The sequence below is a fragment of the Atractosteus spatula genome, chromosome 7 (genome assembly GCF_055471065.1).
Source record: "Atractosteus spatula isolate fAtrSpa1 chromosome 7, fAtrSpa1.hap1, whole genome shotgun sequence".
In the NCBI taxonomy this organism is placed as follows: domain Eukaryota; kingdom Metazoa; phylum Chordata; class Actinopteri; order Semionotiformes; family Lepisosteidae; genus Atractosteus; species Atractosteus spatula.
In genome coordinates this window covers 22,892,419-22,908,481 of record NC_142712.1, presented here as the reverse complement: position 1 = coordinate 22,908,481, position 16,063 = coordinate 22,892,419, and positions in this window count along the sequence as shown.

Here is a 16,063-nt window from a genome sequence, read left to right as displayed (position 1 = left end):
TTTTTTTTATTATTTTAAGCAAATTGTATGCATACTGAACCATATCTCTTTACTGTAGAATAAAAGTAGAAAAAGGTATTTGTATTTGAAAAAACAAGCATTGGAATTCTATGAGCAATGTGGGGTAGCAATGACTTTTATATTGACCATGTAATACCTCAGATGTTTGCTTCAAAAGCTGGCAGGTTGCATCTTTTGATATCATTCTAAACCATGTCAAATTTTATAGGAAATGAAAAATACAAGAACAGTACCCTTTGTGGTTATTGTGTTATTTGCTTAATAGATGTCCTTATACAATACATTGTGCTTTACAATACAGTAGATCAGATTATGTACAGTATGTACAAGATTAAATTGTGCAAGTGCAATCAGGTTAAATTAAATTTTATTAGTAAAATGACAGGCTAGCTAGCACAAGATGAAAAAGTAATACAAGTGCCATATGGACAGAACAAAACATTCAGAAGTAAAACACAGATCTCCACAGATCCACATATTGTGGATACAGTGAAGTAATGTACATGTCTTGTTGGCGGGTATTTCACAAATAAGTGCAATTAGAAAAAACAATTGAATGCTATCAGCCAAAAAAGTTTCATAGCCCTTTGGGCTAAATATTCTAATATGCAACTTGATAATAATTCCTTACACTTTCAGGACATAGCACTTTTCTGGACACTCCATTCAAAGTGCTTTACAGGTAATGGGGACTCCCCTCCACCACTACCAATGCGCAACACCCACCTGGATAATGCGATGGAAGCCATTATGCACACAGTATGCTCACCACACATCAGCTATCAGTGGGGAGGAGAACAGAGTGATGAAGCCACTTCATAGATGGGGATTATTAGGAAGTCATGATTAGTAAAGGCCAGAAGAATATTTGGCCAGGATCCCACTGTAACACCCCTACTTTTTTCAAGAAACACCCTGGGATTTTTAATGTGCACAGAGTCAGGACTTTGGTTTTATGTCTTATCTGAAGGACGACACATTTTTACAGTACAGTGTCCCTGTCACTATACTGGGGCATTAGGATCCACACAGACCTTGGCACCCCCAGCTGGCCCCACTAACACCTCTTCCAGCAGCAATCACGTTTTTCCCCAGGAGGTCTCTCATTCAGGTACTGACCAGGTTCACACTTGCTTAGCTTCATTTGGTTGTTAGTTGTGAGTTGCAGGGTGATATAGCTGCTAAATTATCCCTTGTGAGTCTGTGTCTCCTCAGATGGATTGGTGTCTTGAACAGAGTGGATTTTCTCCTTTCTGCCTTTATGGGATAGATTCTGGGTTGTGCAACATTTAGCAGGAACTCTTATTATTTATCACTTTGCTAATGTTCTCATTTTTTACTCACCATTAATTATAAATAGCATAATGTGCAATACTCTCTAGTAATTATTTTTGCATTAAAACAGATCTTTCTAAGTCACCTTTGTACTAATGCTGTACACATAAAGTGTGAGACCCAGTTAAAGGAATGTTTGCAAGAAAACAGATATAATTTGAAATTAAAATAAAAAAGGATAACTACATTTATTCTATTTCAAGCTGGAATCCATTATATCACGTCTGATATGTGAACAAAAGGCATTCTTTAGTAAATGAAAGGGTTGGTCTAACTCATCACTAAATGAAAACATTGTAATGCTTATGATATAACAAGAGGGATTGCCGTTTTATGAATGCCTGTCAGAACAGGTGTTTTAACAAAAAATCTAAAGCTTATAGCAATTAGCTGTTCTTTCTTATCCCAACTGCTATGCACACATTGTAGATTTAGAAAGCTGAATAACTAAGTCAATTAAATACATTGAATTACCAAACAACATGTGCCATTACGTTATTTCACAGTTATTCCATCCTAGTTGCTTTGGAAGTGCTTCCAAAGCTGTAAAGCCTAGAGCCATCAATGAAACTCCCCAATAATATGAATTCACAATTGGGTCAATGTGATTTTAGCATTATGATCTCAGTCTATTTTTAGTCTGCTACGGGGCTTGGAGATATTATATTATAATATATTCTAAAGTACAATATTTTTGTATACCATGTATTCTGTGCAGTATTACCATACATTGGTTACATTGGTTAAGCATTTTAGTTTGATATTTTGAGAATGCAGTTTTATAACATTACCCTTTAAGAAAACAAGACCAATTACAAATGAGAGGAGGACATTTGGCCTATCTAGACTGTTTGGTATGTAATTTGTACTGTAGTTAAGTGATCCAAGGAACTCACACAAGTGTTTCTTGAACTAAACCAGGGTATCAGCTTCAAAGACATGGCTGGGTAGTTTGTACCAGACTCCTATAACTCTGTTTCAGCAAATAGGTTCTCTTATTATATATTCACTTTTTACCTAAATGGAATAAAGAACCATGATTACTGTACCTGAGTGTAAATTATAAAATGTCCCCCACCATCAAGGTGATGACCAACTCTGTTGTTTTTGCCTGTTTGGCTGTCAATTTAAGCCAGGTACCTGCTTGATGAAGGCGATTACACTTACATATGTTAAACTTGTTTTTATTTTTCATTTTCATTTTAGTAATTGGTCACACCAGACTCAAGTTTTATGGGTTAGTTTCATTTTCCCAGTGACCAGTCATCTACAAATGGGGACTTAATATGTTATTTGTATAACCATTTAACCTACTGTAGGTTTCAAGCAAATGGTAATGGTAATGGTAAATAAGCAAAGTAAAAACAGGGAACAAGAGTTGAGAGCAAGTTAATTGGCTGAAGTTAAAACCGCAAAACAAGTAAGTTGGGCCACATCCCTGAGAGTCAGATTTATATTATATACAGTATAAGGATATGGTAATAATAATTCGAACTAAATTAGAAGATTGTTTATATGGAAATAATATCCTATGGAATTGTTAACACGGATTTACAAAGCTTTGGTCATGCCTAAATAACTTATTGGTATTAAACACACAGTAAAATGTGTGTGTTTAGTTTTAAAAAAAAACAGAGAGTAACAATAAAGGATGAATGCTTCAATTAGGATGATGTAATTAGGATAGTTCAAGTTCATGTTTATTTGTCAATCCAGCCATATGCAATATGCATATGCAGATATCGTTCTCCAGGTATACGGTGTGAATACAGACAAGGCACTGACAAAACAATGCTATAGACAATGTAGACATAGACATTTCTGATAGAGTACAGGGTACATAAAGTGCAATGTGCATAGTGCAATTTACTTTACAGGATTGTGGAAAGAATACATCAGACATTATGCCTGACATACAGGCAAAAGGTGCAGTAGGTACCAGGGTGTTGAGGGACCGGGCAGGCTGTGGAAAAAAGCTGTTACGGATTCTGGTGGAGCTGGCCTGTATACTGCGATACCTTTTACCAGATGGTAGGAGGGCAAAGAGGTTTCATGACGGGTGGGAGGGATCATCCACAATACTGGAGGCTTTGTGTGTGCAGCGTTTGTGGTATATGTCCTGAATGGACGGAAGGAAGGCTCCAATGATGTTTCCTGCTGTATTGACAATTCGTTGCAGGTACCTGCGATCTGAGACCTTACACTTCCCAAACCAAACAATTATACAGTTTGTCAAGATGCTCTCGATGGTACCACTATAGAATGAGGATAGTATGGGTGGGGGGGAAGGTTTGCCCTTCTTAGTCGGCGCAGGAAGTGGAGACGTGCTTTTTTATCTAGGGAGGTGGTGTTGATGGTATCACAGGGATCTGTACTAGGACCACTGCTTTTCCTATTTTACAAGAATAATTGCTAGATTTTGGTGTAGTTAGCAAATTATTCATGTAAAAAATGTATAATGCATTAGTAAGGCCTCATTTGGAATATTGTGTGCAATTTTGGTCACCATGTAATAAGAAATAATACATTTGCTGCACTGGAAACAGTTTAGAGAAGGTTGACCAGATGCATACTAAATGTATCTAAAAGGATATGGCAGGCTAAAAGAACTAAACCCTTTTAGTTAAAAAAATATATACTGTAAGTATAAAACAGACCCTCAACCTGGTGGACTTTCTTCAGACTGAACAGTGAAAAATAAACCAGAGGACACAAATATTAACATGGTATTACAATTGAAATCGAGAACAGGAGGCACTTATTTTCCCAGAAGGTTGTGGCGGTATGGAGCAAGTCAGTAACTTGGTTACTCTCAATAAGTGTCTGAATGACATCCTTATTTCAATTACCTATTGATCCAAGCTTATTAACTGTGAAGAGGCAGTTCTATATACTGTATATATATAAATGTTATACAGTATATATATAGTATATAAGAATAAGCTGAGGTCAACTGCAAGCTAAAAAGAAGTAAGAAAAAAATGCTACTGTACGTTTAGGCTATTGAGCCTACTTCAGGTATTTGAGAGAGAAAGAGTTAAGGAATATAAAGTAAAGGAGAACAAAAGAAAGGATTAAATTAAATTTTAATAATAGAATAAGGTCTTGAATAAGGAAACAGAAATTCACCTGGAGGTAAATTTAAAGAAAGGTATGTGTTTAAAACACTAGGTTACAATTGTATGCACTTAAAAAAACAGACTATTGGAATGTTATTGTACAGTATAAGAAATGCAATGTTGCATTATTGTCAAACTATGCAGTAGGTCTGTGAGAACAGATTATGTAAGATTAATTGTACTTCCTATGAGAATAATCTATACTAATCAGGAGTCTAGAATAAATGACTTTGTGAACATTCACATCTCTTTGCATTTACAGTAAGTATTGAAAAATACTGGGATGGTTGCTTGATATGGGATTTTGCATTTTGGGTTAAAAGGTAAAGGGAGGGTGTTGTAAAAGGAATGTGAGCTGATTATCTGAACTTACCATGGCCCTTTTATTTACTCCATTAGAGACATTACTTTCCTGTAGCAACTTGCAAATATGAAACTACTGTAATTACTGACATATTACAGGGGTTTTGCAGCTTTAATGACAGCAAGATTAAAGCATCCTTGGCTATAAAACTGATTCAATTACCTATGAGGACAATAGATTTTTACTTTGTGGTCGCCAATCCTGAAATACTCTTTTTTTCCAATTTACGCGGGATAAAAAAATGTTATCAAAAAGTACAATAAGAACGAACACCAAAATAATGCCAAGTAATCCTTCTAAATAACTTACAAACAGCCCATTTTTTGGTTTTAAAGAATAATTTCAGATTTGGGGAGAAAATTAAATAGTTTACAACTGAAGTTATTATGTCCAATAGCAAATATTTCATACTTATTTTAGAAGTGAAAATCCTAGTTTTGCAAACATGCAGCATTATCCTTGTTAAAATAGCACAAGTACATGATATTGTTTATTGAAATACACATATAGTTCTGTGAGTATTAGACATTAAAGTCATCAAGAACTTTTGATAAAACCCTGCTTTTGTAGTATCATAGAATATTTTATCATTTTTTTGTCTGACACTATAAGAAAGCCAAATGAAGCATTTGAAATACAATTATATCCCTGGAGGATTATTATTGTATTATATTTAACAAATTTAACTTGGGCAATAAAAAGTTTGCTGTATGATAAGGTTTTGAAAATCATCACCAAGCCATTCCCCTTCTACAGTTCAGCATAGTATACAGAAAGATTTTAAATTTATGAATAACATATTACACATAACAACACATTTTCTGTCATTTGGACAGTAATAATAAGGAGGCCAATATACTTAAGAAATTAAGGACTCATCGATAGTATCTAATAATAAGGAGGCCAATATACTTAAGAAATTAAGGACTCATTGGTAGTATCATTAGTAAAATTCCATTATCCTATAAATACAAGAGGATATTTGGTGTAGTAAGGTCAAAAGAGATTATGCAATGATAGTGCTTTTAGCGGGACGACCTTAGGGATTATTAATATTGTTCATTTTTGCCATAACTGCTTAGATAGCATTTTTACTACTTCCTATGTTCCTTTCCTAGCCATGAAGCACAAGAAAACATTTGCATGTCAGAAAAAAGTAAATATTTAAAGCAGACTGTAAGTAGTCGTGTAATAAAAATGTGATTAGCTTTCTGGATTAAACAATGATAAGAACTGCATCATTACATTATGACACTGACCATCAGCTTCATCATCCAGTGAAGAGATGTGTCATGATTGTAATCCCTCCTCTTAAGGGTGCTCTGGCCCTTTCGTATTTTAGTTGATTACATGCACCTGCCCCCTGTTTTGCCTCCTTATTTAAGCCTGGCACTCTTGCTATTCCTAGGGCAGCATTGGGAGATGGACACCTGGAAGCCTGCCTACCAGCGGGTCCAGGAGAGACCCGATGGCATAGGCTTCATCATGGCGTCCTGACTATCTAAGTCCGGGGCTTGGAGCGCCTGGCCTCTTTATCCTGTTTTTATCTTCCTGGTTCCCCGTGCCTGTTGCAGATCCTGTTCCAGTTTTTAACTGTGCTTGTTTCGTCTTCATTGGATCCCCTGGTTTTAGACTTTGGACTACCTGAACTTGTTTGCCATCGCTATACCCCCTGATCACTGGATCACCATAATCATGCTCCCCTGTCTGTCAACCTGTCCTGATCCTCTTTGTCTCCTCCCCTGATGTCCTTCTCCACTTACCAACGGATTATACCATCTCCATAGGGTCCTGAACTACACTTCGTGGGAGCCTGGAATGGCTCCTGTTACAAGATGGTAGAAAGTGCCTGGTTTTGGGGATTATTTTAAAGCATCACCCTTTAACTAGATAATATTTAATACGTGAATATGAAATTTTTAACTCTCTACAACAGAATATGAACCTTCTGAGCTTAAAATAATTAGCAAGGGTATTGAATTTGTGTAAATTAACCTAGCTACAGTTTACATATAAGATAGAGTTGTCGTTGATGAAATGCAGTAACCTTTGGTAAAAAAAACAAAACACCAATGGCTTTAGTGCCCTGTACCACTGAAGACAATGCTGAATGTAGTATGAAGAGACTGTACTGTATATACACTATGCACCTTAGAAGCAATTTACTCCCATTAAAGTGTTAAAGAATGGCACTGCTTTTTCTGAGAACAAGGTAATAAGGTTAGAGTTTGTAATACCATCCAGCACCACCCTGACCTATTATAGCAGGCTCCCTCAGCCTCCTTTCACCCCTTAACTATCAACCAGGTATTTAAACGGGAACTGCAATGTTATTTTTATATTCTGAGGTTAGAAAGAATTAGCATTGATGCATGCATTTCAACCCACAATAAAAGCAAAATGTACAAAGTAACTTGTAAAACCTCCAGTTTACATCACAAAATTGATTAAGTTTCCAGGTTACTGTATGTACAGCATCATATTCTGCAATTCATAATGAGGCAACAAAACTTCCGGTGACTTGAAGCAACCCTATTACATTGTAAACAAGCAGGCTTGTGAATAAGTCTCTTTTAATCCACTAGAAATATTGCTCTTGACTTTGAGACGTTTTGCCGATAGATTGAACTTTATTGTTAACAATACATGCAGATCAGGTTGGAAACGTTCTGTGAAAGAAATATCTGCTACACAACCTGTACTTAATTCGCTTGTACATCACATTACATTTGTCATTTCAGTGACTAGAGAGCAGGAAGTGCCACATCACATCACATCGTAGGAACTCTCACTCTCACCTGTGACAAGACCAGCAGTTTGTGACAAAATGGTGACTTACTGTAAAAGCTCTCGATTTTGTGCTTAATTCAAAATTAGTAATTTTTTTCTATACCGTCAAAGATTTTATTTTGTTACCGAGATTTAATAAGCAGTAAATAATATTGAATAAGCGGTCTGAGAAACTGGGACTGTCCGCCAGCTTCTTGCCAGCACAGCCTCAGGTTTCTTCATCAGCCCTCAACTGCACAGGCCCTGGTTTTCTCTGTCAGCCCTCAACTACCTGGCTCAGCTTTTGTCAGTCCTCAACTGTGCAGCTTTGGCTTTGCCCACTTGCCTTCAATAATCTCCAAGGCCAACCAACTTTTCCATCTTACACTGAGTCATGTAAATAGATTCTTTTATTCCTAAGCAAGGTTAACAATGTGGTTCTTGGAGCAGCAGCAAAACAGCGGTAAAAGTCAATGTCTCCAGGGAATAAGCCATGGGTGGGCAAACTTTTTTGTCCCAAGGGCCACAAAAAAATTTGAAATTGTATAGTGGGCTGCTTCAGTCTGCTGTTACAGATAGCCTATGCCCTATATAAATTTAGAATCCAACATACTGTAGGCTTATTAGTTCAAGGTTAACAATAACCTGAGAGAAAATCCTAAAATAAAAATTGAATAAAACTTGACATTCAACTCACAAGACAAGTCTTCACTGATTACCTCGACCCAACGGGTCATAGTTCTGCATGATAAACTTATTTTATCAAATGTGTTCTTGGTGTCTGGACAAAGAATATCTACGGTTTCTATCATATACTCCTTCATAAGCTTCTCTTCAGAGAGCGGCTTGCTTTGTTTAGCAATTTTATATGCAGGCAGGTTTCTTGCCTTTGTGCTGGCCTCTTGGATAGTAGAAGGGTGGGAAATTTTGCTGAGCCTGTAAACTAGTGGCTAGTTTCGAAGCTCACTCCTCGCATGAGAGATTGCTAGCATAGTTAGCATGTTTGGTAGAAAAATGCCAACTGAGATTGTATTCTTTGAACACTGCAACCCTTTCCTTGCAAATTAAACATACAGCCTTTGTACCAACCTCTGTGAAAAAGTATTTTACAGTCCATTATTTGTTGAATACTCTGCATTCACTATCAACTTTACGCTTCTTCATTCCACTCATTTTGGTGCAGGTTCCCTCAGGGTATGATGGATCCACTCTAACTAGTGAATAAAATTGGTTAAGCAGGGGTTCCCAAACTTTTTGGGTCCATGCCTCTTTTAACTTGTCAAATTTTCCACATGCCTCTCCTGTGTCAAAAATAGGTTTTATGGCAGTACAATATTTTACAAAAGATTAAAAATTTGAAAAGGAAAGTATGGGTCAAAATAAAAACAAACGATCCAATTTTTATTAATTTTAATCATTTTCAAAACAATAAGCTTGATCAATGTAGTAAAAATACTTGACAACACATTTTATTGAAATTATTTGAATTGTGCAAACAATTTCAAAAAATAAAAAACATCTTTGTAAAATGCAAATAAAATGAAATAAAAATGTAAAATTCTAACATCAATGTTTTTTTAAAAAGGAGGAGAAATACAATCTCTTTTTGTTTGTGCCTCTTAGTGGGTAGGTGGGCTTGTTTAATAAATTATGTTAACATAATTCACCAAAAATACTGGGTAGTATTTTTGAAATGGCAACATTGACTTTTGATCTGAACTTGGATTTGATAACCGCAAATGCTGAAAACCCAGCCTCACAAAGGCAGGGAATTGCAAAGGGAAGCAGAATTCACAGAGCTTTGTTGCTTATTCCTTGGTACTCCAATAGTAAGGGTTTTTTTTGCATTGTGCTACTCAGTACTATAGCGCCCTCACCCGGTGGTGAGGAGGAAGCACACCTAGGCACTCATGGTACCGCGAAGCAGGCTGGGAGTTGTAGCCGGGGGGGGGGAGTCTGAGGGTCAGCAAGATGACCAGCAGCTGACCCTGTGTATGTAAATAGTGTTATATTAGTTTTAGTATCCTGTGTAGCTTTGTAAGTGTATAGTTAGTTGTTAACGAGTTACCACCCTAACCTTGTGTACATGTTCCGTCAGTCTCCTTATGTGTGTGTAGCTTGTTTGTGTGGTGTTAATAGGAAAATAAAACCAGCTGCTTGTTTTGAGAGGTGGCTCTATGGCTAGAAGGTTGCCAGTTCAAATCCTGCAGCTAATAGAGAAATCCTACTACATTGGGCCCCTGAGCAAGGCCCTTAACCCCAACTGCTTCTGGGGTGTTGTACAATGGCTGACCCTGCACTCTTATCCCATGCTCTCTCCCTATCTGTGTGTTTCATGGAGAACAAGCTGGGGTATGCAAGAAGACAAATTCCTAATGCAAGAAATTGTAAAGGGTTATTAAAGTGATATTATTATTAAAAAAAATCTCCCCTTGTCTTTTGTCCTGTGTGAATTTGAAAATGCTATATTGGTGTCAGAGTGGTTAGGATGGACAACCCATGGTAGACACTAGCTGATTCTGTCAAGCACCGGCTGACCCTAAAAGACACTGAACCCACCGGCAGTGCACAGAGCCTGAGCAACTCCTGGGTACAACAGGTGGTCACAGCCCTTACAAGAGCTACCCAGTAGTGGTCCTGCTAATAGAACTGGGGCGACTGCCTGCTACTACCCCCCAGCGGATGCCCCAGAGAGGAGATGCCCTACCCGCCGGAGCCAGCCAGCTATTCCCACACCTGCTGCCGCGGGTACGACCCGGTTGCTACGACGGGGAAGCACCTTGGGAAACATAGGAGGCGCAGTTCCGGCTCGGGGCCCAGATGAATGGCTGTAGCCCGGCAGAGATGGCCGGCCACCTGGCGGCAGCCCTGGAATGATCAACCTGCCAGGTGCTCCTGGATGTCCCAGAGAACGACCAAGGCTAATATACAGCACTGGCAGCAGCTCTCCAGCTGCACTTCGGCGAAGAGGAGGCACCAGACCTGATGCAGGAAAAGCTGGTCCTGCAGCGGTGCCAACCAGGAGAGCAACTGGGCCCGGTCACCACTGATGTTATGTTCCTTGCCCGCCAAGGATACCCAGCTTTCCCCCAGGAGGCGCAGCAGGAGATGGCTCTCCAGGCCTTTCTCCTGGCCCTCTCAACTGAGGAGCTGTGGCACCACATACAGCTGACTGGAGCAGGCCTTGGCCCTCACTGCACGGGCTGAGGCCGTGTTCGGGGTGGCTGGAAGTGCCAGTAGACGCAGGGCGCCCTGCCGGCTGACCGAGGTGGCAACAGAGAAGTCCAGCAAGGGGGAAGAGGAGCCAGCCTGTGCAGCGACCACTGCTAAACAACCCCGCAAGCTGTTTTGCCGATGCTGCGGGAAGAGGGGACACCGAGCCCAGGACTGCTGGACCCCAGCCTCGCACTCCTAGATCGGCGTCGGGAAACGGGAACGGGGCGGCTCAGTGCGGGGATGGCTCGCCCTTGAACACCTCAACCCCCATTCCGGAGATCGCTGTGAAGACCGGTGCCCCGCACGCTACCGTTGGGCAAATCGGTTGTAGCCGGGGCCTGTACCTTCACTGCCAAATCGAGGACCAACCCTGCCTGGCCCTGCTCGACACCAGTTCATCGGTAACCCTACTCCGGCCTTGTGTCCTCCCTGACACCGAGGGCACCAACCCCCCAGGATGGGAGGTCTCTTGCTTGTGGCTGAGAACTATGATGGGACAGTTTGCTGCAGTCTGTCTGGGTATAGTGATACCCCTGCTACCTCACACCCATCCAGAAGGACTGCATCCTGCGGCTGGACCTGCTGCAGCGGGCAGGGGCTAGTTTAGACTTGGGCCTCCAGGAGTTGGTGTGGTAGGGAGAGCACTTTCACCTGGTGGAGGGCAGGCCCGGCGAAGGCTGAGGGACACAGGCTTGCCAGAGCTGGGGGCAAAAGAGGCAGCAGTGGCAGTCACTGGGGTGGACCAGGCCGGGGAGCAAGCGTGCTAGATCCTGTCCCTGAGTCATCGGGGGGGCTGAGCGTTGTGTGGAAACAAGGCGTGCCGTTGAGGACTTGGACCAGTGAAAGTGCGAGGGCCTTGATCAGGACCAGCGGCAGCGGCTCCAGACGCTACTCGCCCAAAACGAAGACCTCTTTGCAGCAAGGGATGAGGACTGCACCTGCACTGCCCTAGTCCAACACGACATCGACACCGGCGACGCTCGGCCCATCTGCATCCCACCGGGACGCGTGGCTCATGCCAAGTGGACCGCCGCCGGGGAAAAGATCTGGGAGATTACCGCAGCGGGGGTGATTGAGCCCTCCGCAAGCCCATGGTCTGCGCCAGCTGTACTGGTCCGAAAAAAAGACGACTCATGGAGGTTTTGCGTAAACTACCGCAAGGTGAATGAGGTCACCTGGAAAGACTCCTACCCCCTGCCGAGGATAGACTACGTCTTGGTCTACATCACCGGGTCGACCTGATTCAACTCCCTTGACTTCCACTGCGGCTACTAGCAGGTACCGCTTGCTCCTGATACTCGCCCGAAGACGGCCTTTTCCATCGGCCAGGGCTTCTGGCAGTTTACTGTCATGCCTTTTGGCCTGTGCAATGCCCCGGTGACTTTCGACAGGCTGATGGAGAGGGTGCTGGCATTGGTCCCGTGGAACCAGTGTGTGCTGTACCTGGACGACCTGCTGGTTCATCCCTGGGGTTTCAACCAGGCCTTGACGAACCTCCAGGCGGTGCTGGCCTGCATCCGCCGTGCTGGCCTGAGGCTCAACCCCCACAAGTGCGAGCTCCTGCGGGGGGAGGTGACCTTCCTGGGACATGTTGTTGGACCACGAGGGGTGGTTACAGATCCAGGTAAGTTCGCTGCAGTGAGGGGTTGGTTAACTCCCCGCACTGCTGCGGAGCTGCGCAGCTTTCTGGGGTTGGCCTCGTACTACCGGAGGTTCATCGCTGCCCCGCCTCACCGATAAGGGCTGCCATTTCGACTGGGACTCGAGCTGTGAGACGGCTTTCGGACGGTTACGTGAAGACCTGGTGGGGAGCTCCATATATCCTGGATACAGACGCGAGTGACTCGAGGGTGGGCGCGGTGTTGGCGCAGGAGGGGCCAGATGGGAAGCAGGTGGTTGCGTACTACAGTAGGTCTTTGAATAAGGCTGAGTGGACTACTGCATGACCTGTCACGAGCTGCTGGCGGTGATGGCAGCAGTCTGCCACTTCAGGCCATACCTCTTCGGTACCTGGTTCCGGTTGAGGACCGACCACGCATCCCTCACCTGGCTGCTCCACTTTAAGGAGCCGGAGGGGCAGATGGTGTGATGGATAGAGGTCCTGCAGGAGTATGACTTCCCTGTCGTGCACTGTGCGGGATCTCGCTATCCCAATGCCGACACTCTCTCGCGGCGCCCCTGTGAGGCCGTGGACTACCGCTACTACGCCTAGCGGGAGTAGCATGAGGGGGCGGTCCACACCTTGGCGGAGGTGAGCGCCATGGCCAACGCCCTGGAGGGGCCGCTGGGGGTGGGCCTGTCAGACCTGAGCCTCCCTCCAACAACACCAGGTGGGGGCTTCTATGGAGCGGGTGGGGGTGGACGTTTTGGGCCCATTTCTGTGCACCGAAGCCGGGAACCGCTACATCCTGGTGGCGATGGACTATTTCACAAAGTGGCCAGGGGCCTATGCTCTCCCGGACCGGAGTGCCTCCGGGGTGGCCGATGCCCTACTGGAGGGGATGTTCCCCAGGCTAGGGGTGCCGGAGGAGTTACACAGTGACCAGGGGGCGTAACTTCAAGTCCCAGGTCTTCGCCAGAGTGTGTCAGAGCCTGGGGATCTCTAAGACGTGGACCACCCCGCTGCATCCCCAGAGCAACAGGTAGGTAGAACGGTTTAATCGGACGCTCATCACTCAGCTGGCCACCCTGGTGTCTTGATACCAACTGGACTGGGACCGCCACCTCCCCCTTGCGCTCTGGGCATAACAGACCGTGGTCCAGGAATCTACCGGGTGCACCCCGGCCTCGCTCATGCTGGGCCGGGAAATGCGAGCCCCAGTGGACCTGGTTTTCGGCCCAATTCCCGAAGACAAGTTGGCACCGCTGACGAGTGGGATCTGCGGCAGCGGATGCGCCTTAAGCGGGAGTCCAGCAGAAGCGGTACTATGATCTGCGCTGCAGGGGGCCTGCCTTCCAACCCGGGGACATGGTTTGGGTGTACAGCCCGTGCCGCCGCAAAGGTCTCAGCCCTAAGCTGGCGCCGTTGTAGGAGGGGCCTGCTGAAGTCCTTGGGGTGGTGTGTGAGGTCTGCTACCAGGTCCGGCACCTGACCACCTGGCACCCTACCGGGTCGGGGAGGAGGAGCAACCGGGGCCAGAGCCGGCCGACAATGGGGCATCTGCGAGCCGCCAGCCGCCACCGCCACTAGGAGAATAAAAGCAGCTGCTTGTTTTGCTATCTTGTCTCCGTTTGTGGCTTTGAGGGTGTGGGGTCATTCAGGGACCCGGTGTGACGCGGCTTTTAGACAATTTTGTAGTGATGTGCGGGGAATTAAGGCAAGTCGGAGGCGGTGAGATATTATGCGGGAGGGGGCTGAATAATTGGGGTGGTGTGGTGAAGGGTTTAGGGGTTATGGAAATGGTTAGCATTGTGGAGATTTGTGTATTTGTATGTTTTGATGTATACCTGTTTTGTGTTTGACTGTGATGGAGTACAATATTATTTGGATGTCTATGTTGATTGTTGAATTGGGGGGTGTTTGTATAATGATGATATTGTTTACATTGATATACATTTGATTTGTTTCTGGAGGGTTTTGGTTTAACAGGGTTTTGAGTCTTTAGTTTTCAGACTGGGGGGGATTGTGATTTGAATAAGGGGCGGGATTATGGAGATTTGGGGTGGTGGGTTTGATGATGTTGGATTTTTTTCGTTGTGTTTTCGAGGTTTGGAAGAGTTTTGTTTGTTGTATGATATTGTAAAGTGGAATTTAATTTCCTTTGTATAGTTTCATAATAAAATATAAAAAAAAATCTTGTCTCCGTTTGTCCTTTGCCCTGTGTGAACTTGAAAATGCTACAGTATGCTACTTTGTAGTAGTGTACTTTACTGAAAAAAGAACTTTGCTGGGGACTGTAGTTTGGTTAGAAAAAGCAGCTTTATGTTCATTCATTAAACATGTGGGAAAAGTACTCACGAGACTTACTTATCAACCTACTATGAAGTTTCCAAATGACGTTTCAATTAATTGGGGAGCATGCTCTTAGCAGCAAACACTTTAAGGCAGACATTCTTCAGTTTCCACAATTGTGCATGTGAAACCGAAATTCACGAAACTGTTGTCATACTTTCTGTATTTGCATTTCCGTTTCTCTTTAGAACTAGGCTCCATGTCTGTCACATTTTTTACTCACATTTAAAAACCTCAAAATTGCGGCTCACAAAATGACCACTCAGAAACATGAAACACCGAAACCATGGTCAACCAGAACGCTGCTTACAGACTGCTGACTCTTGTGGCCAGTGTCATGTGACACATTCTAGCTAGGTAGCACGCAACTCGTACATTCTGCACGAACACAAGGTTTTGCTTGTAATAAAATATTTGACTGGCGATACCTGAGACGCCCCTGACCGACAATGGCACCTCCCCTAGGTGGCGCGATGCACAATTTGGAATCACAGTGGTAAAACGTTTGTGCGCCATCTAATGGCACAGATAATGAAACGTAAGAAAAAAACGGCATCAAACAAAGTGGAATATGGCAAATATTGACAAATTTCTTTTTTACCTCAAGGGCTGGATACAGCCCACGGGCTGTAGTTTGCCCACAGGTGGAATAGGCAGAGGCACCAGCGTGAGTTCAGCATGGTAGGCAAAGGAGTGTCTTTTTAAATATTCTTGAGATGGCAAGTGAAGAAAAAAATTGCACTATAAGAGCTGAGAAACAGCAAGAAAGAAAGTATAAAAATAATGCTCGGTTATTTCTAGAATAGCACTCCTGCCTCAGTTTATTTTAAAAAATAAAAATGGTATTACTCAGTGGTGTTTGCTATGCCATGGCACGTGTTGCGGTACAGAAATGACACCTCACACCTTTTAAATGCCTGCATCTATTAATTTGTTGTGTATGCCATGCGCAGTTTAGATTTTAATACAGTATATTATCTTGTTTGTATTGGGAAAGAAAGCTCTCAGGACATAAGAATAATGACATTTTATTCACTGCAGATGTTATAAGGTATCTTAAAGAGATTATTTAGACAACTACTCAGAGAACTACAGTACCTACAAAGCAGAAAATATTTATAACTGACACAACGTGATAGCTACAGAATATATGTTTTCAGGGTCAAAATTATTCAGACCCTGTAGTGCCCTATTTTGTCCCAAAATGATGCATGCACACAAATTTTAAACTTAATATTTTATTCAAAACCTGCAAGCTCAAATGGAAGATTTATAAGAGTATTTTAC